Raw genomic sequence first — 21,476 nt, forward strand, 5'->3', positions numbered from 1 at the left:
CTCTACAGCGCTACGAAACGCACTTAGCTCTAATGAGCATATTGAAAATTTTGCTTAATTCATCTTTCTTAATTAGCTAATTAGGTGGGATATAAAATACTCTAAAGAGCACCACAGGACGTCAAACCGTATGCCGTTGTTTTCATTGAGCTGTGGCTAACCATTTTTTTAAAAATCATTCGTTCAAGTTACCTGATACGCCCTGTATATGCCATTTTCAATATAGAACAACAAAATTGCTTCCATGTACAACACAATCGCGTATTAAATATTGTATTCCCCCTCTTACTCCTAAACCAAAATTATCTGTTATTAGACATCACGAGAAGCAAGATATCCTCCGTGCTGTATAGTGAGCACTGCTCACGCGCCCGACAGCAGGCTGCTGCTAAATTTTCATGCGATCACAATACTGCGGTAGACCACCGCAGACGCAAAGTCCAGCGCCAGCTGCTTTAAGATGGATTGCGATATATGAATGCAGTTTACAACGAACTATAAGATTTGTGAAGCTTAGCTAGTTCTGAGGTTTATGATTCATTCATTCATTCATCCATTCATTCATTCAAGGTCGACCTGTCTTTCACTGCTAAACAAAAGCGGGGGCCAGACAGTCCATTGAAGTCCCTCCGAGAATTGTGAATACAGAATTTCCCGCACGACTGCGTTTCAAAATCCTTGACATTCACCTTCGTCAAAAGAAAACGGAGGGGGTGAGGGAGTGGCGTTTTCTGGCGCTGGCGCATGAAGCGATTGCACCTGAATGTATTTCTGTTTTACTTGATTTTTTTCTTACTTACGTAATATACCATGGCCGCAGTGACATTGCTGGACAGGCCACACGCATCATACCGAAATGCTCAGTCGTTGTTCGTCTTCCCTCACCCCCTCACCTTCCGCCCCTTTGTTGCAAATGAAAGAAAGTAGATCACAGTTCCATAAGCTTCTTTCCCTGCTTCTTTCAGTCGGCCAACAATCCGTGCTCTGCCATCCAAGGTCATGTTCGCTTTTCAGATCGGTCACGGGTTATGCACCGGGATGGCGAGCGTTTACACGAGTGGAACTCCGGCATTCAATAGAAGATAGGGACCAGACATGCTTCTATAATGTATTGCATCCATCACGCATTAGAAATACCACCAACACACATACGCATTTCTAGGGAAGCTTTAGTAATACGGTCATTCCATCGCAAACGTACCAGTGTGGGCGCTCGATCATCACCGATTCCCATTTTTAAAAAAATAATGGTTACTGCCAGTATTTTAAGAGCGGCGTATCTACGATGTTTCGCCCATAAGGAATATCTTTGGCTGTGTGAGCAGCATTATAGTTTCATACTGGAGGGCATAACATGGTACAAAGGTAAACATTGAAAGCTTTTTTTTCTCGGATGACCATAAAACTGTTACAGTGGGATGAGGCTAGAGGGATGGGGCATTGAAAGTAACAGATATTGAAGTGCATTTGTTTTGTTTTTTGTGTGCTTATGGTCAAAGGAGAAAGTTCAGTATAAGGGATATTTGAGATATTTTATAAAGATGGCTATTTATTTCATTTATGTTATAAGACGTAGGTGCTGTCGCTCAAAATTCAAATAATCAATTCGAAGTGATTTGGTACTCAGCAAACTTTAAACCTGAGAGAAAAAAAAGAATTATAGCTGAGCCGTGTGTTCAGCCGGCAATGGCATACTTAGGTGGTCCACGCAAAAATATGGAAGATAATTCTTTATAGACGAAAGCGTTAACCCTTCATTCGCTCTTTTTTGAATGAGAAAAATATTTTTGAAGAGTTTCCCCACACTACCCTGCCTGATCGCCCGACGTCGCCCCGCACTTCGTCTTCACTGGACTGCACGCCCCGGCTAGTCCACTGTTGCTGCTGCTGATCTATTGTGTCACGGTACGGGAGTCCTGCGAAGGGGGCCATGATTCCAGATGTTTAACCCCTTGAAACTCTTGGGTCGGTGAGTATGAAGTGAGTGCAGCGTGAACATTGCAGAGTGAGGAAGAAAGTGAAGTGTTCGTGTCCTTCCGACAGAAATAGCCCTTTCTAATCTCGAGGCGGCTTTGGCTTTCCTTTCTTATGCAGAAGACACCAACGTCCATGATATGTTCCTGTGCACATGCAAAGCGTTGGCGAGTTATCCTAATGTGCCATTTGCAAAGTCTTTGAAGACTCGCCCTAGTGTCTAAGCGCTTTACTGTTCCACCTTCGCATTCGCAAGTGCTTTTCACATGTGACGCTGCAAAATAATTTCATTCAACAAACAAGTGATAGTCGCCTTCGGGGTGAAAGTGTTAGAGAAAAAAAAAGAATTTTCTTTTATTTTTCGCACCAGGAGGAGGTGCCGTCGGTGAGCTAGTGTATTTTGCTTAGGACGGGGACGTATCGCTTAAAAATCTTAGGAAATTCGGCCGGCTGCTTAGATACAGCTTCCATGCAACGTTCTAGGCCATCTGCAATGACAGCGAAGGTTCTGACTGAAATGATTTTAGAGTTGTCTTCCGGTCGACAATATGCTACACGTCGGTGGACCGTCGCCTGTGCGTTTGCCCAATCGTACGATTGTCGAGCAATCTGCCCAAGAAAAGGGCAGTTCTCGGCAAAATCCATGAGGACGATAGCTCCTTGGCCCTTCATCTTCGTTGTTCGTTTGTTCTTCTTTGTTTCAGACTACCAGTTCCGGGCAGGCAAAAATTAAAAGCAGTGGTTTCATATGCGTCCTGTGGCAGCAGTTGCGTGTAGTGCGGTGAAGTGTAGTGCAGTGAAGAAGTGTGTGGGGCATAGTCGGGTGACCGAGCCAGGTGGGGGTGCTAAAGGGGAGGGGGGTGGGTTACCAAAACAAAAGAGACTACGAGTAAACTTCCTAAAATTATTTGTGATTGTGTTCGTCAAATGCATCAGCTTCCGTATTTTTGCATGGACCACCTCAGTGCAATTTACGGAGGGCTGAACACACGGCTCAATTATAATTTTGTCAGCTTGAAAAACGACTCTCACAAATGTTAGGCTGTACGACTAACACACCCTTTTGAATTGATGATTTAGATTTTAGATAACAATGACAAGTTGTATAATATATAAGGAATAAATAACCAATTTCATAAAATATATCCGATATACCTCATATCCGACTTTTCTCTGTGATACAAACACACAAAGCGCAACACAAACGCCCTTCAAATTGAGTAAATTTCAAAGCGCCACATTTCTACAAGAAACTGCAACAGTTGTATGGTGATCCTGAGAACAACCAATTTTGTTTTTCTCGGACACGATGTCCTGAACCTCCTCCCCCCCGCCCCGCCCCGTGCGAAATTACGATGGCGCTCACTCATTGAAAAAGAGAATGTTTTGAGTGGCACATCGAGCATTCTGTGTTTCTTGAGGGAATCGCACCAAACGAGATAAAGGACGTGAGAATAAACGCACGGAAGAATGTCCTAGCAGTAGATGTTCTACACCGTAGTTTACTGCAAAGCCTGCGGCACGTAACGGAGATCGACAAAGTACAATTGCGATCCATGATACCTACAGGCTGCAATGACACTGTCTGCGTCATTTATGGTGTCGATATTTCTATACCAACCGACGACTTACCGATACTAATAAAGCCAACTACAGAAGGCACTCTTATCACGCACATCACAAGACTTGCCAACACACGTTGCCTGAAGCTGTGGTTTGAGGGAGACAGCCTTCCCTCACACGTCAAAGTTGGCCACGTCCGCCATCCAGTCCGCCCATACATACCGAAGCCCTGCAATGCTACAAATGCTGCAAGATGGGACACGTAAAAGGTGTCTGTAGGAATAACCTCGTGTGCCCACGGTGCGCTGAATCTCATTCAGCAGATGCCTGCCGCGCAACTGTGCTAAAATGCCCTAACTGCCATGGTACTCATGAGGCCTCATCAAATGATTGCCCGCGGGTGAGGAACGAGCGAGCAGTACTCAAACGTATGGCACGGGACCATTCAACACACAGAGAGGCTGCCGCTACTCTCAGGCGACGACGACATCGCCAGCGCCATCGAAGAGCATCACGAAGAGTTACATCTACTGAAAGATATACATCATCTTCCGGCAAATCGGCTACCGTATCAACGCCGACTTCCACAAAAACAGACACTGCGAAAACGAAGAAAGGGGCAAAACTCGCACCTCCTGAAGAGTGGCCTACACTTCCACGAGCAGAACCTGCATCGGAGTCACATCAAATTGCAGCGCCCTGAATGACCACACAAACCGCGGATGCGACGACGACTGAGGATCGCCAAGTCATAGTGATGCTGAAGTCACTTATGGACGCCATGCGCATTCTACTGAGCAGCATGAAAACCCCGTCGGCACAGAGCGCACTGCAGGTGCTGGACACATTTAGTCCGGTGCTTGCGGCTCTAGGGTAAAACCACGGCCCGAGAATTGCCGTCGTTTCAAGAGGAGGTCAAGAATGCATCTGTCTTTCAGTGGAACGCCAGAGGACGTAAGTCACGCATGTCCGACTTTAGACAATTTGTATTCACGCACCAATTCCCCATTATCGTGATTTGCGAGCCCAACCTGTCAGCTCCCATCAGATTGTCCGGGTATGAGTGCTTTATGTCCTCTACCCACGGAGAGTACAGCAAGGTCATTGTGTTTATACGCCGCGACTTGACATATGTGCATCACCCAGTGCCTCCTGACGAATCAAATCAATACGTTTGCTTAACAGTGAAGAAGAAAAAACTCACGTTCACAATTCTTGGAGCCTATTTATCTCCAACAAGCCGTCTAGATTGTGAGCGCCTACGGGGAATTTTGACACCTACTCCACAGCCGTGGGTGCTCACTGGTGACTTTAACGCCCACCATTACCTATGGGGAAGCCCCAAAGTGAACTCTAGAGGCAGAACGATGGTGTCCTTTGCCTATGAACTCGAATTTCGCCTGTCAAACGATGGAAGCCCTACTTATCTGCGTGGATCAGCGTATAGTAGCTGCTTGGACTTTACCTTCGTTTCACGTTCGTTTTCGAGAAGAGTGCACTGGTTTTCGGATTTAGAAACACGGGGTAGCGACCACATCCCAACCAATTTGAAGATCGAAGGTTTGACTACCTCCAAGTCCTCCAGAACCATCCAGTGCACCGATTGGCCTAAATACAAAATAATAATGGAAGACTGTTGTCGTGACGCCACCTCCTATAACCTACAGGGCGCGATAAAGGATGCCATACAAACAACCACGCATTTGCTTTCGAATAGTTCTTCCCGCAACGATTTCTACATCGAACTAGCGAAACTTCGAGCAATTCGCCGTCGTGCGGAGTGATGATACAGACGCACGAAGTCCAATTATGATTTGAGATTGGCTAGACGAACACAAAAGAAAATAAAGCGTCACATGAACAAGCTGGCTTCGCGACAATGGGTATCCTTTTGCGAGTCCCTGGATCCGCGAAAACCTTTGTCGCTTATATGGAGGACTGTTCGTGGCCTTCGCGCAACCTTTGGTCAGCGCCACTCGTTTAAATCTCTTGCACTCCATCTACAATGTAGAGATATTGACGCCGCTGAATCTTTCTGCAGAAAGATTGCTGGCGAAGCAAATTCCGATGCAACGGGTACTGGAACGCTCGACCACCCACCGTTCTCACGCGATCCCCGCATGGTATGCCCATTTTCTATGGAAGAACGAGAAGCTGCGCTGGCTTTGTGCAGGCTTTCTTCAGCGCCAGGACCTGACGGCATTAAATACCGCGCCCTGTGTAACCGAGGAGACCAAGCTTGGAAGCCACTCTTGCTCCTGTACAACGACTCCTGGCAAACGGGTATGGTTCCGCAAGAATGGAAGTCAACTCGCTTCATTCCACTTCTCAAAGCTGGCAAGTCGCCTTTGGACATTTCCTCATACCCTCCGATCGCACTTGCCAGCTGTGTCGGAAAAACAATGGAAAGAATGATTTTAACACGTCTGGAATGGTACTTAGAGTACTATGGAATCTACCCAGATGCTATGGCCGGATTCAGACGTGGCCGTTCGTCAGCAGACAACGTTGTTGACTTGATAACATTTGTGCAACACCAAAAGGCCTGTAAGCGACTATCTGCTGTTCTGTTTCTAGACGTTAAAGGGGCTTATGATAATGTCACCCATGAAGCCATCCTTAGCACGTTAGAAGCCGTCGGACTTGGTGGTAAGATGTATATGTGGGTGTGCACTACTTACAGAGAAGACCATTCTACGTGGACACAGAAAATGGCCCGACATCCGAGCATTACGGTAGCGGAGGAGTCCCTCTAGGCGGAGTGCTTAGCCCGACTCTTTTCAATCTCACCCTCTGTGGATTAGTTGACAACCTGCCAAGCACCGTACGACTTTCCATCTATGCGGACGACATCTGCATTTGGGCATCAGGAGTGACACGACTTCAGCTTCGCGCTCGGCTTCAGAAGGCTGCCACAATGACATCTTGCTACCTTCGTGAACAAGGACTTGAAATTTCATGTGGGAAGTGCGCAATGGTGGCATTCGCGAGGAAGCGAATGTCTGCTTACGGCGTATCTATTAACGGGCAACTTATACCATACAGCAGAAGTCACAGGTTCTTGGGAGTCGTAATTGACAGAGACCTATCTTGCACTCCGCACGTGAATTACGTGAAAAAGCGGCTGACTGGTATCTGTCACCTGTTCAGGTTCCTTGCAGGAAAAAGTAGGGGAGTATCTATACACGCTGTTACAGCTGTACATGGCGTTGTTCGTTGGATTCCTGCGATACAGCCTGCCTGCAATATCCAACACCTGCAAGACTAACCTGCGTACGATTCAGAGTATTCAAGCCCAAGCCCTTATGTCTTGGCTTACCACGCAGTACATCAACGGCTGAAACCATTGCCCTTGCGCAGTATTACCCAATCACGACGCACATTACCGTTGAGACGATGCGTATGCATCTCAGGCATTGTGCTAGGACCCCTTCCCACCACTTGGCGAGCCTCACTGCTGCAAGGCCCTGCTCGACATTTAGCGGTATTGTCAGTGCACATCGTGCGTCGTTTACTTCAGGGTACGCACCTGCGGCCATACCATTTTTTCTTCCGTGGTGTTTGAGCCGTCCACAAGTACATATAATGATTCCAGGACTACAGAAGAAGAGAGATCTACCGGCCCCTGCTCTAAAACAGCTGAGCTTACTTCGTTTGCATGAAAAGTACAGCAACCACGTGCACATCTATACCGATGGATCGACTACGTCGTGCAGTTCTGGTGGTGCCGTGGTTATACCAACGCGAGGAATGACACTGCGCTTCAAGACATCGCATGTCACAACCTCAACGGCGGCAGAACTAACGGCGCTGCGTCGAGCACTGGAATTCATTGAATCTGAAAGACCTAGAAAAGCGGCTGTGTTCTGTGATTCAAAACCGGCATTACAGTGCACGCAGTCAGTTCTCCGACACGGATGCCATGACCAATTGACATACGAAATCGCGAAACTTTACCATCACGTCCAACAAAAAGGTCACGAGGTCGTTTTTCAATGGGTACCTGGCCATTGTGGAATCAGTGGCAATGATTCCGCCGATAACGCTGCTCGCATAGCACATCAAGAAGAGCACAGCGTTCCAATTCCGCTTTCGATGACAGACGCCGCAAGGCATCTTCGACACCTGGCACGCAGTCTCGCACTGACCGAGTGGAACTCGCCAACTGCATCGACGAAACACCTCCCTGCAACTCCGACTTCCACTCGGGCTTCTTCGACGTGAAGCTACGCTTATCTGTCGCCTTTGGTTAGGAGTTGCCTTCACAAAGGCATACTCTACATTAATTGGAGTAACTGACAGCGCAGCATGCGAGGTCTGTGGCACCGAAGAAAACATCGACCACCTGCTGTGCCACTGTCCACGATACACCCCTGAGAGAGAAGAACTTGCCAAAGTTTCCAAAAACTGGACAATCGGTCGCCTTCTGTGCAGGTGCTGTTGGAACACCGCCCCCATCGCCCTTCGATGGGGGCGGTGGGGGCGAAGGAAACTTCGCCTACTTGCGCGCAAGAAGTCCCAAGATCTCTGGATTTCAAGTGGCTTCAATTGCAGATTTCGTAAACTGGACCCCACGCTACGGCTACAACTGCCATCTAGCCTTTCCCACGGCGAAGCAACCTTGTTGTGTCGCTTATGGCTGGGAGTGGCGTTCACGAACGCATACTCCTGCCGTATGGGAATGGCCGAGAGCCCGATGTGCGACTCCTGTGGGTGCGAGGAGACCATCGAGTACCTATTGTGTACCTGCCCTCGCTACGATGTCCAACGCCTCTCTCTGCGGCAACTTTACGCAGACTAGACTCGAGACCGTTCACCGAGTCAAAGATACTCGGACCGTGGCCACAACCGTCACTGGCTCGAAAAGCGATTCGTGCACTAGTGCGGTACTTGAAGTGCACGGGCTTAAGAGACCGCTTATAGTGTCATTGTGTACGCTGTCCCTCCCACACGTACTCAGTACTTACTCTCTCCCTTTCTTCCTCTTTCTATTCCCCTTTCCCCCACCCCCAGTGTAGGGTAGCAAACCGGATGCTGTTCTGGTTGACCTCCCTGCCTTTCCTACCCTTGCTTTCTCTCTCTCTCTCCCTCCTCACCTTTATGTATTCATCTGCGATTTTTCTCCACAAATTGTAAATCTGATTATCAAGCCGATCGAAGTCAAGGATGTGCTGCTCCCATTTCTGGAACCAGTTTTTCTCTAAGGAAGCACCCAAGTCTTCCAAGATGAGATGCTTTGCCCTTGACTTCACCGTCGCAATGGTATCACATTCAGCCTGTAACCTTTGCAGTCCCTTCTCAACTGCTTCACACAGGCCAATGACGTCTCGTGACGGTGAAATAAGTCACCCTCGGCTCTTTTGTTTAATTAAAGGTGCAAGCTCATCTGAATGCAGGGCGGTGATGCACTGCTCACATGTTGTGCGAACTTTCCGAACAATGAAGCCCGCTATGTATGGCACCATGGCATCGACAAATGCAGAAAGGCTTTCGGGCCAGTCAATGCGATGTGTATAATTGTGGTCATCGGACTGTAGGATTGATGACCTGCGTATGTCAGTGAGCGTGCTTCTTGCATCTACCATGGCTATTGTAGTGGTTGCATGCAAGATAGAGAGCATATCTTGGAGCAATTTTCAGAACTGGAAGACGTTACTTCCGTCTCACCCAACAGACACTTGTATGGAGCCATAAATTGCGCGGCTGTTGGATTGTCGTTATGTCCGCCTCGACCACGTATGCATCCGAAGAAGTCCTCGGCGTGATCTTGACTGAGTTTGTGCGTCAGCAAGTACTTCAGCTGATCCTTGCCAACAAGCTCGTCGAACATTCTTTCGGTGCTTGCCATGCATATCAAAAAGCCAACGAACACAGCTCTTTTTTTTTTCAGACCTTCTATAATTGCACGCCCTGCCGTTGATGTACGCTCAGGTCTCAGAAAAAGACAGCTTCCAGCAGGCTTCGTTCTGATTCCGAAGGGATGCTTTATACGACCTTGCTAGTGGGTTCCTGGAGTTGAAGATGTCGAACAAGTGATCGAAAGTTCTAATGAACTTTGATGTTGCGCTGGCAACCTTGAATTGTGGCAGATTTAGCGCCTGTTCGCAGAAGTCAAAAGCGTCGGCAACTGAGGCACTCAGTGCTTGTACAGCATAACGCACCTTCATTTTTTGCTTTTCCCACTGGACGTGGACCTTCGTAAGTTTGTTGCCAAGCCGCAGCCCTTCTCCACGTTTCAGCGCATCCAATACCACTACATGAGAACATTTCACATGCTTTCCTTCCATGTCAACGAGGTGACTTACGGTTGCCAGCGACTTACGCATGAACTTAATCATATGGCAGGCATCTAAGATAATGTAAACATTTTTATTGCTATCAGTTGGGTTGGCAAAACTTGGTATAAAAGAATGAGTGTCCGGTCGAAGCTGAGTACCTAAACACTTAGCCGTAGTGAAGTTTGACGACGCACCGTCAAATGTAAGAGAGACAACTTCAGCCTGCACTGATGCAAGTTTCTCAGCACACTGCTTGGTGAGCTCTGCTCTCTCCGCCAGTGAGTGCGTCAATTAAAAAAAAATGTGCGACTGGCATCTTGATTCTGATGTTTATGCCAACAATCATCAAGAAACACATTTTTGGCTTCGGGGAGAATGTCATCATCTAGCCCTGTTCAAAAGTCGACATACCCAACTATCTGGTCTCCAACAAGTTCTACATATTTTCTTGTGGCCATGTCATCCACGACCAGAGTGCAGTAAAATGGTTCACTCCGTGCTTGCGCAAACTTTTCGAGAAAAGAAAATGCTTGAGCCGGTGGAACCAGGAGCTCCGTCGATTGATCGATACCAATCTCGAAGTGTACACTGTGACGGAAGGTCACCATTGAATTTAGATCGGGCGTACTCATAGGCGGCGGGAGAATAAAAATGTAATGTCAATGCGAACGCAGGGAGCTCAGGTGGGTACTTGCCCTTCTGTTCGTTGCCCGCCCTGCAGAGAAGCTGCTGAATGACACTTGAAAAAGCAGACGCAAATACGTGCGGGCCTTCTTGTGAGAGGAGTTTTCGTTGTCTGATCTCTTTGATGACTTCTTGTGCTGTCTCATTTCTCTTCGCTAGCCTTCCCTTCGTTTGCTGCAAAGTCTTAATTTTTTTCTTCAACCGCGTTATCTCTTCTTCAGAGGCACTGACTTTGTCCCTGTACCATTGTTTGGTCGGCGAAGACACAGGTGGGTCTTCAACTTCAGGTACTTCGCTCAGATAGGCAGTGTCACTGGCAGGGCAGTCCCGGTGTTTGCGTTCTGGACGCTTCCTCTTTACCTAAAATGGACAGCATAGATTTTTGTTAAGTTTCAAGTTAGATAATACCTTGGCTAATAAACCAAATTCAGTTTATTGGCTATACCACAAACTTAGTGCTGGGACGTCTGAGCACCTAAAGCTTTCGCCTGACGAAGCAACTTCCAGTGTGAGGCAGCTGTCGTACGCGAGCAGAGGGGACACCGTACAGACTGTTTTTATTTTTGCAGGTGTACGGGGCATTGATTGCATCTTTATATCCGGCTTGACTGTTCTCATGCAATCACGAACACTTCTTTTCAACGAAACAAAGCAGAAAAACAGCGCCCACGGCGCACCTTTTTCCACGAACACAATCATACAGCACCATATGAAAAAAAAACAATGAATGAGAACACTGTCGACATCGAAACGCTTTGTTTCCTTTACTTCAATATACCTATGCGACAAGGGCCTTCGTCGACTCTCGATTTCGATGCCGTATTGATACCACGAATACATATCACGTGAGGCAAATCTTTTTTTCGAGCGCGTTCATGGTATGAAATTCTGCAGTAACACTCACAGGCTTCTGTAGATGCTGCGGAAACGCAGGAAACACGGAAGGCACACTTCCCACCCGCAGTCTGGTTGTTTGCCCAGTGCGGCCGAAGCACTCTGGCAAGAAGTGCACGGAGCGCAGGCGATCTCCATCTTTCGCATGCCACCTTTCACGGAGAACGGCCCGCTAGCTCCCAGACTCCGCAGTTCGGGATCTTTTGGAAACCTGTCGAAAATTTCAGGACTCATATTTGTTGCACGCTCATAGCCATCAGTTAGCGCCCCTCATTAATGCGCTCGTAATGGCTCCAGCCTGAACCGAGACGTTTTTGCGTACTTGCAGGAGGAATGTGAGGCCGCAACCCTTCTTCAGCCTGTTTGTACATCCGTAGGCGACACAAGAGGCAACCATTATAAAACCGATGGCGTTTACGTGCCTATAGCGTCAACTTGCACTCCAAAACAACGCACGAAAGCACCAGCGTGAGCCGGTTTCGAGCGCGCTTTCTGCCACTGACAAGATGGCGGCGGCCGCGGCTTCACTTGACGAGCGCCCCCCTCCACTCCAGCAAATTCTATATATCCTCCTTGGTCCCAACGAGTGACAGACTAGAGCGGTGGGGCATAGTACCATCTTCGCTGTGTCCCAAATGCCCCCCCCCCCCCCTCGAGAATCCAACAAGCATGTGCTGCTGCAATGCGTCGGTGCTACGGTATTTTAGAGGGCTGTGCATACTGGTTTCCGTGGCCTTGGAGTTAACCGCTTTATTACGTCTGGTCGCTGCTCACGTGGCCGCTATGCACTACATTTAATTGCTGCGGGGGCCTCTTGTCTGTGGCGCAACCGGTGCGAGGTAGTTGCCGCGGGACATCGTCACCGCGCTCTGTTTCCACTTCTGGTGAGGCTCTACTTTGAGCTACTGTCGTTTCTATCAGAGGAGTTGTTCTTTCTTGGGGAAGAGCAGTTCCATATTGGTCATGCCGTTTCCTGTCGTTCGCTGATGAACGCGTATGGCTTAATTTTCAGCCAGCCTGGTTCTTGTAGCCATACCATCAAAAGTATTCACTGATTATACATTTATGAAGGTGCCCGTGATTTCTGTGTGTTTTCGTATGCATGATCATCTTTCCACATACACATCTCATAGCATCGCTTCAAAACTATGTAAAGTCATATCATCATTGTACCTGACCATTGTGTACGCTGGATATACTGAACACCATTTTTTATAATGTGACAATTAGTTTATGTGTAATTGTGCGTTTGCGTGGGTCTCTGTGGTTATGTGTTGATGAGTGTGGACTCGGACACTTCTTTCAAAACGTGCCATGGACGTAATGTTTCGTACTTTGTATATGTTATGGTTCTGGTGGAATTGTGCCGTGATTGCGACTCAGTGTCCGTATCGTCTCTTGTTGAAATAATTTCTTTTCTAAGCACACCTTTCATGCCGCAATGATAGCAGCGCGATGTTGACACCGTATGCATGCTTCCCGCATACCGACGCCAAAGTCGAGCACCTCAACAACGAGCGCCTCTATAACGGAATGACCTGTATAACGAACGAATAACGCTATCCCTGTTCTTGTGCAATCTATGCGCTGCGCGAGCTTTGCAATGAAGTCACCGGTATAACGAAGCATTCCGGAGGCCCAAAACATTCTGTTATAAATGCGTTCGACTTTATTACACTTTTTTGACATGACTGTGCTCACGTCCCACTTTGTGTTTGTGTGCGCTCTGACTTCCATTCGGCCACTAGAATTCATCTTTGTTCCTTGCGTCAAAAGCGGGGGCGTGGCAGTTTGTCCTATTCTCGCCTCGTGGCAGCTAATGCTTTGGGACGCTGTGCTAAACTGCACCCCAGCATTCGGGGTCCGCTCTCATTACCCAGTAATTTCAACGTAGCAGAACGCTCCGAATCCGCTGCGAGACATTGTAACAGCATCGGTTTCCACCCCAGGTTGTACCATTTCTTTCTGCACTGAAAAAAAAATCACCGACGATTACGTTACTCCCTAACGCGAAATGTATACAGGTGCTTTCATTTCGCGATATATTTTCTGGCCCGGACAATATGTCTCGTGCAGCAAATTACAAACGGAGCCAAGTGTAGCGCGACTACCTCGCTAAACGGGAGATGGCGAGAGGCAGCGTGCGGGTGACCAGTGGGCGCGACTCACAGCAGCCGCCGCAGACACCTCCGCTAACGCAGTGCTTTGTTTCCATGTAATGGTATCGGTGGACGCACTCTTCGCATGCCATCGTTGAACAGACGACGGCGCGCTACTATGGCGCCATCTCGTAGCGCTCGTCGCCGCACAGCCCGTCTTGCGGGGCACTACGCTTTTCTTCTACATTTTCGTCATACCCTCATTCTCCGCTTTCCTCATCACGCTCTCTTCGCTATCGCCGTCTTTAATGCCGGGCTGCGCTTCGCGTTCGCTATTTCATTCTTTGCTGTGCTGGTTCGAACTGTTACACCGACGCCGACACTCAACGCAGGAACGGGCGCCTAGGAGCTGCTCACTAAAGTTATGGACAAGGAAACGAGACGTACGTTTCCTCTTTTTTGTGTGTGTGTTTCTTGAGCTACTTTGCCGATCGCACATCTGTCGGTACGTTCCCGTTCTATATTCGTTCTAATTATTTTTATGTTTGCTATGCTTCGTCATTGGTAATGTCTTAGAAACTAGCCCAATTTTCAGTCATGCTCAATTTCACATAGCTTAGGGCGACGAGAGCCGTCAGTGGTGGCAAGTGTGAACACGCCGGTGCGTTTGCATTCGTCATCGATGCATAGAAAAGATTCATGTGGCGGACGCAACTAGAGTTGGGAAGCGTGACGAAGGAAAATATACCCTAAAAGGAACACTGATGCACTGATAAGAGGGCAAAATGGCAAGTACAAATGTGAGTGTTCGCCTTCGTAGCCTCAGCTTCGGGGCCGTTAGAGCTGCGCATGCAAGTAATCCCTATGGCAAACTAAGCTCTTCCGTATATATGAAAGGCTCCTTTAACTTTACTCCAGCATTACTCTGGGAATACCTCCTCCTCCGCCGTTTGTACCTACGACCTGCCTTCCACAACTTCCTTATTTTCAGTGTCATATCTGTAGGTCTTGTCGCCGATAAAACTCGATTGAACGGCAGCCTAAAATCATGCGGTTGTTCTTTGGCAAAAAATGTTAGTTGATTACTCTCCGTTCTTATGCGTGGCAAACAATATTCGCTGATGGCGTAACCGGGGCCTTTTAGCTTACGGCACTGTTATAGGAGGACCTGCTTTTTATTTTGTAGGAAGAGAAGCAAACAATTCAATCAGGGTCGAAGAGAGAGTAGAGCCAAGGCTTTACTCCGAGCGTTCGGTAGGGACAAGGAAGCGCTGTTCGTATAGACGCTGCAGAATACGAGGATCGACGTGCTTTCGAAGTGGCCGTCCTCAATACCGACAAACAATTGGTCAGTTCTTGTAGTGTACGTGGCAAAAACCCCGAGGTAGCGGAAGATGTGGCGATAGCCCTAGCCATCGTTAACCCCAGTTGCAGATACGTACTCAGTGACTCGCAGACGGCGGTCAGAAACTGTGCACAAGGCAGAATTTTGCCGAAGGCTGAGGCTATACTCAAAGCCAACGCGAACTATGTCACCACCGAGGAGACGGAGGAACGACACATTATATGGTTTCCGGCTCACACGTCCCCCGACACCCCCGTACCCAACCTCAACGGGGAGGTCCACCGCGAAGCGAGGTCTCACATGCCGCGCCCGCGTAGAAGGATCCTGTCTTGGGGTTGGAAATCCAACGTAGGCATGGACAGAAAGGGACAGAATGACCAGGTACTGTGATATTACAAAATTTTATCAAAACTCCAGCCATGTTTATCCACCCCCTAACCCCAAACTCGACAGGGCCCAAGTGGTAGACTGGAGGAAGTTACAAATACCTTCCCCAACCCCGTCCATCTCAGGTGGATATATCCGGACATCTACTCAAACGATAACTGCAAACTATGCGGCAGGGCTCACGCATGTCTTAGATACATTCTCTAAGAATGTGAGGTTATATGCAGAGAAAATGCAGTTTCTCCAGATGAAGCTGCAGCGCGATGGATGGCCGCGTTGCGCAGCTCAAACCCCCAAAATCAACTATATGGGCCATCCAGTAAGCCCGTGAGGCGGCGAGGAGACATGATCTCCGGACCCCCTCAGAGGCGGCCTAGGCCCAGGCCACGAATTTGCCGGATTGTCAATAAAGCTGTTACCACCACCACCACCGCCACTTCACCGTTTTGGTACGTGACGTCACGAAAACCGCGATAGCTCCCCATCTGATATGACGTGTACACACTGATTAAGCATGTTTTTGCCGAACAGAAGAAAAACAACTATTCCTAATTCGTGGCCTTTTCGCCGTTAGCCCTCTGCTATTGGTAAAGAGTTCTCGAGCTGTGTTCAGTTCGCCTGTCTGTTACGCGAAGTCACAAAACCGTGAAAATTCACGTGTAAAAGTGACGTGTACGTAATAAAGATGTATTAATATGCCGAACAAAACTGATCTTTTTTTTTCTGAATAGCCGGAGACTGCCCCGTTCCGAAAGGAATAGAATATGGCTGCCCGCCCATAGCTGAAGCACTGGCTAGTCGCACCTGCGGAGCATGGGTTTATTTGCATACAATAAAGCTTTTTTGCGTGGCCATGTAACTTTCTCGAGCACTTTCGGCAGGTTTACGACGTTGTTCTGCGAGCTCTTCTTCGCTGAGGATCTGTTTTAGCGGCATTCTTAACCTTCCGTTGCATGCCATGGCGATTTTGGACCAGCGACCGCAAGCTAAGTAAGGCACGCTAAGAAACCTCCTCCGTATTGCCTAGGCAGGGTCATATATTCAAGAAGTAAAAGCCCCCTGATTTTCTCTCTCGCGCCCGCTCTTACTCGCGCCTGCGCACATACGGCTGGCGATCCCTCAGGTGAACGTCTCGTCGTCGCAGGCCGCTTTCGAGACACGAGCGCCGGTAACGCCTCCCAACGGCGTCCGCCAAAGGCATCTACTACGGCGTCCGCGATGCGCGTGGTCAACGCCGTGGTTGACGCCGCAGTGTTCTCCACTTTGTACAGAGGTACCGTAGCAGACGCCGGGGAAGAACGCCCCTCCTCCCTGGCCTGACCCCTTGGGGCCTCGCGCGTAACAGGAGAGGGCACGCTCGCTTTCCTCGCTCGCGCGCGCGAGATTAAACCGCTTTAGCCGGCTCACCCTCGCATGCTTTCACTCGCGCACATACATCATGCGTCGTGCTGCGACGGTTTTATGGCCCTTGGACTTTATAGAGAACATCACGACGCCGACTACGCCGTCAGCAGAAATGCACCTGCAGTGTCCATCTAATTTCTGTCACAATAAAAGATTGTTACGTCTCAATGTAACCTATTGAGCATTATTGTAAACCTCGCCGATCAATTGAGTACAACTGAGGCGGCTATTACATTTAGTGGCGCTAAATAGAGCCTTACAGAGCTTTATCAGCTAAGGTGTGAGTGGACACTCGTGTGACATTCCCGTACTTGTTTATTTGCTTTGTACGAACCCACAACCTTCGCGAAATGCGAAGGTTTGTGGTTTCTGTTCCCGCCTGCGGCAAGTTGTTTTTTCATCCACTTTAATTATCCATTAAATTATTGTTTCTTTATTTCATTTATTAAGCACAAGTAATTTCCCCTATGTTGACCTTGGTGTCAGTATTTGTTGGATTCTTATGATATGACTAATAAAAATCGGGCCCCTCGGTTAACCCCCTTTCTTATCGTTCATTACAACTAAATTGGTCGTTTTAAATCTTTCCTAACCGCAGTAGACGTAATCATTTATTCTGTGCTTTATCGTTGTGTTTCAACAAATAGTAGTGCGAAAAGGTACTGACAGACTATTGTTTATTTGTTGATGTTAAACACACTTAATTGAAAGCAACAACAGTATTAACTATTTGTGAATGTAGGAGCTACTTGCTCATCGGCTGCTGGGAGAAGAGTTTGGTTAGTCAATTGACTGAATGATTGTTGTTTGAAAATGTGATAGAGAGAAATAAAGGGGAGGAAATACTAGGGTGTTTTCTGTCTCCATTTTTCATATGTGACCGCTGTAACATAAAGGCAACATTGCTTCCATATAGTGTCCTTACACTATATTACTCTATACACTTACGACTTTATGACTATATGACTTTACACTATACACATTACACTTTACAATTTTAAATTTCATTCTGATTTTTGTGGCCTTGGTTGTGAGCTGTCTGTGCATTTGTATAACTTGACATTAAGTTTTAGTGAGTTTTTTTTATTCTGTGCCTTCTATTTAGTTCACTGCCACCTCATATATATATATATATATATATATATATATTTATATATATATAGAGAGAGAGAGAGACACTGAAAGAAGTGCAAGCGTGCACCAGCACTCCTTTCGATTCAATAAACACCGGATACGATGAGCTCCTTCTTTCATACACATATGTATAATTATAGACATATAGAAAAAGAGAAAGCACGGGTTCATTAGATGTAATTGTCCGTACGAAGCAGCAATCGTCACCGTTTAAAAGCGGTCATGCGTCCTTATTATAGCGTAAAATATAATTAAGAACAACTCTGCGGTTTCCTCCGTTGAAGCCAAGCAACATGCGCGTGCCTTACAGTCTATTCGCTTCACGCAAGTTGCAGACGGAGTTTAATAAAAGCCGCGCCAGATGGCGACAACGTAGCACGCGGAACGCTACGCGCCCATGGAAGCCAAACTGTTTGGAAAGAAGGGGGCGCGGTGAATGAGGCGAGCGGGACGCAGGAAAGGGGGCGAGTCCGGCACGAGACGCCCGCACCAGGGGGCGCGTTGCCTGGCAACCGGACGCCCCACAACAACTTTCGTCTGCTGCCTCGGCGCCGGTGGGGGAAGCCCTGAAGGAGGGGGTCGGACAGGCAGGTGCCATTCCTTTGTTGGACCAGGTAGCGCGAGGAGCAAGCCTCCGCTGCGGCCGCTGCTATGCGCCGTGGTGCTGCCGTGTGCGCGTGGTGCAGCCGTTGACCGACTTCTGCCGACTGCCGGGCTTCGCACGTGCCCTTCGTCGGCCCGCAGCCGAGATCTCACCTTTGTGCCGGCTTACGCGAGCGGCCGAGACCGAGGATTAGCGATGTCTTTCGTTTCGTTTACACCTTCCTGAAAGCGGATATCTCGCTTCCGCTCTCCTTTGTGTGGGCACTGTCATCGCCACTGCCCTTTCTTTTGTGTTTTGCATGTTGCGGAGCACAGTGATCACTGTTCAGTACTCGCCTCTTGTTTTCTTGCTCCGAGGCCGGCATCCCTGATCAGTGACGAGTTTGGGAAGCTCCACGTGACCAGGTTTTTACCGAAGTGTTTAGTGTGCGCGCGATTCTTTGTGCGTGTGAGTGGTGCTACGACTTGAGTGGATTTCGTGAGCGGATACACGTCGCACCGGACGAGGGCGACTACGGCCTCGTAACTTTAGGTGAGTGCAACCAGAGAACGTTTGGTCCAGTGATTCACGTACACCGCGGCAGTGCATGCGTATATAGAACGAGCGTGTTCTTTATGGACCTGTCGTGTAAAAAATTATCGTCGTCTGCTGGCCCGCCTAAATACCTCGCGTACCATCGACCAGCTCTCAGAATGCGGCGTTTCGTAGACGTAATACGCAAGAGAATGTTCTAACGCTTTCATTATTTAAACCTTCATATAATTTCAGAATATTAACACCCTTATCGTACGTTATAATTTAGCCAATGTCCGTTACGAACTTTTAAAGCGGCTTGAAGATAGCGCTCGACCAAAAAGCTCGGGGTACTTACGGTATATGTATGGACCTATCCGCTTCCTTCAATATTTTAGCTTTGAAGAAACACTTTCAGTAGGGGCCAAAATGTTGTCATGATGTATCACGAAGGCTCTCGCTTTGATGTGATACAAAAGGGCACGAACTCGATGTCCCCAATGGCCACCGGTGACGCAAAATAAAAGGGGGGCCTTATCTATCGATTCAGCCACGCGTTTTCAGTTTCAATTGCTAAGCAATAAATGAAAGCTTCACTGTTGTGCAACCAACTACAGACTGTGTTACGTGTCGTCGGCGAGTACATTGTACTTTGCCTTGGAACTCATCCTGTTACTGCATAGACCGCTCTCTTACTGCTACTCTAATAGATATACACATCTTATTCAATGCTAAACTCCACTAATTTAAGTTATTCTCGGCTTAAATAGTAGGTACGTCCGTTCGCTAAGCCATAATGTCGTCTTCCTGTCCCTTAAACGAGCGTCTAGTGCGCGCACGCTCTTAACGGTCCCTGAAGGCTTCTGACATCCAACTTGCTGATCTCGACAGTGAAGGTGCAGAGTCAGCATTGAACTGAATGAAATGGACGGAATTGCCTGAAGGACCGACTCAATGGCGCTTACTTTCCGTCTGGATCCGCCCTCTAAATCTTGCTCCACTAAGTAGAAGATGTTTTCACCATTGTTCTATTTACCAATGATATCTTCGACTGGTCGCCTCCATCCCCCGAAGCAGAGTCGGGCAGATCCGGCGTTCCCCGAGCTCAGAGGGGGAGGAGAAGCGCGCAAGCCGAACGTGCGGCTCGCTCTCGGAGGAGGAAATGACATAGGTGTAACAAATGTCCTTAGGCGTTTGTTGTGCCTTCACTCGAGCTCCCTGCCACTGAACATTAGTGTTTATGACCTTGCGCAGCTCACTATAGTTCTAGGCGTAACCATCTCAATATTGGCGGGATTAGAGGGTTTTATTTATGCGTGCTACATGATACGTTACAGCCATACGCGATACGTTAGGACTTTTGCGCATTGAAGACGTACATCTTCGAATTACTGCGGCGGTGAGCAGACGACACGGCGCGGATGAACACATCTCGAAAGCATTCGGGGCTTTCCTATTGGCTAAGGAGTCCTGCAGCTTCCACAGTGCTGCAAAACTACTTGCGAGGTGGAGTAGAGTGGAATATATGTGGAACGAGATTAAGAGTATGGCTTCGACTACTTCTGAAAGCGTGAGTGCTAGGGCACGTTCAAAGACTATATCGTTCAATGACCATCAAGACTGCACCTGCGACAAAGCTGCTGTGCCCCGTAGCGCTTCGGAATGCGCGTTCGCTGAATCGTTATACCGGCTCACAGGTTCGCCCGTCCAGTGCTGCTCCGGAGCGGTGCAGCATCACTGTCGAGGTCGCGAGATCGAATCCCGGCCACGGCGGCATCATTTCGATGGGGGCGAAATGCGAAAATACCCGTGTACTTGGATTTAGGTGGACGTTGAAAGAACCCCAGGTCCCAAGTGGTCCAAATTTCCTGAATCCCCTTCTACGACGTGCCTCATAATCAGATCGTGGTTTTGGCACGTAAAACCCCATAATGTAGTTTAAATTTTCTTCGTGACTGTCGTGTAGCGCTCCTTTCTGTGCGCAAAGACAGGATAGTTCGCCTCCTCGTTGCAGCTAGATTTAACTACAACTCACTCATCGCAGCTCGGACCCATACGGGAACGTACTTTTTAACCATTCTTTCCTCTTGCTTCTACTCATTTCATGTCAACTGTCACGCCGCAAGGCAGCCAAGCCCAATCCTGCCGATGGCGTCGGTGTTGTGCCAGCTGCAGTGACGTATGGCCAAAGGAATTAAATGTGAAAAGAATCCTTATAAAATTACGTACTTTGCCGTACATTTTATGGTCATGGATATGGAATCAGCTTACTGGGATTCGTCTTTAAAAGTAATTTCCACGTCTCTAAATCAGCTGAAGCGGTGGAATCGCGCTGTCCCCCGCAGATCATTAGGATTCTTTTTTATCCGTACATAAATTCAGGTGCCTAGCATGTGGTCTTCATATTTAGCTCCCTACCACATCAAGAACCCACAATAAGGCGGCGCGTCTGGGTCATCGCGCCGTGACTTACCGGCAGCGGGACAATGAGAACGACGGGCGCTTATGGTGTTTGAAATCCCGAGGGCACCCCCCCTCCCCCCCCCCCCCCCGCTCGGTGACGACACGCTACCTCGAGGGTTTGGCGCGATCTTCCT

At 48.3% G+C, this 21,476-nt stretch overlaps 1 protein-coding gene and 1 pseudogene across 1 annotated transcript in view; one reads left to right on the forward strand and one right to left on the reverse strand.

Annotated features, from left to right (window-relative positions):
• Positions 1–4,184: 4,184 nt before the first annotated feature.
• Positions 4,185–9,229, reverse strand: LOC142570676 (uncharacterized; annotated as a pseudogene).
• Positions 9,230–18,745: 9,516 nt separating this feature from the next.
• The window catches only part of LOC142573086 (protocadherin-15-like), a 295,821-nt gene continuing 293,090 nt past the window's right edge, over positions 18,746–21,476 (forward strand). Inside the window, exon 1 of the mRNA XM_075682599.1 lies at positions 18,746–18,897. The gene's annotated coding sequence lies outside the window, so the exon portion shown is untranslated. The remainder of the gene's footprint in view (positions 18,898–21,476) is intronic.

Source organism: Dermacentor variabilis, chromosome 2 (genome assembly GCF_050947875.1).
Source record: "Dermacentor variabilis isolate Ectoservices chromosome 2, ASM5094787v1, whole genome shotgun sequence".
Classification (NCBI taxonomy): Eukaryota; Metazoa; Arthropoda; class Arachnida; order Ixodida; family Ixodidae; genus Dermacentor; species Dermacentor variabilis.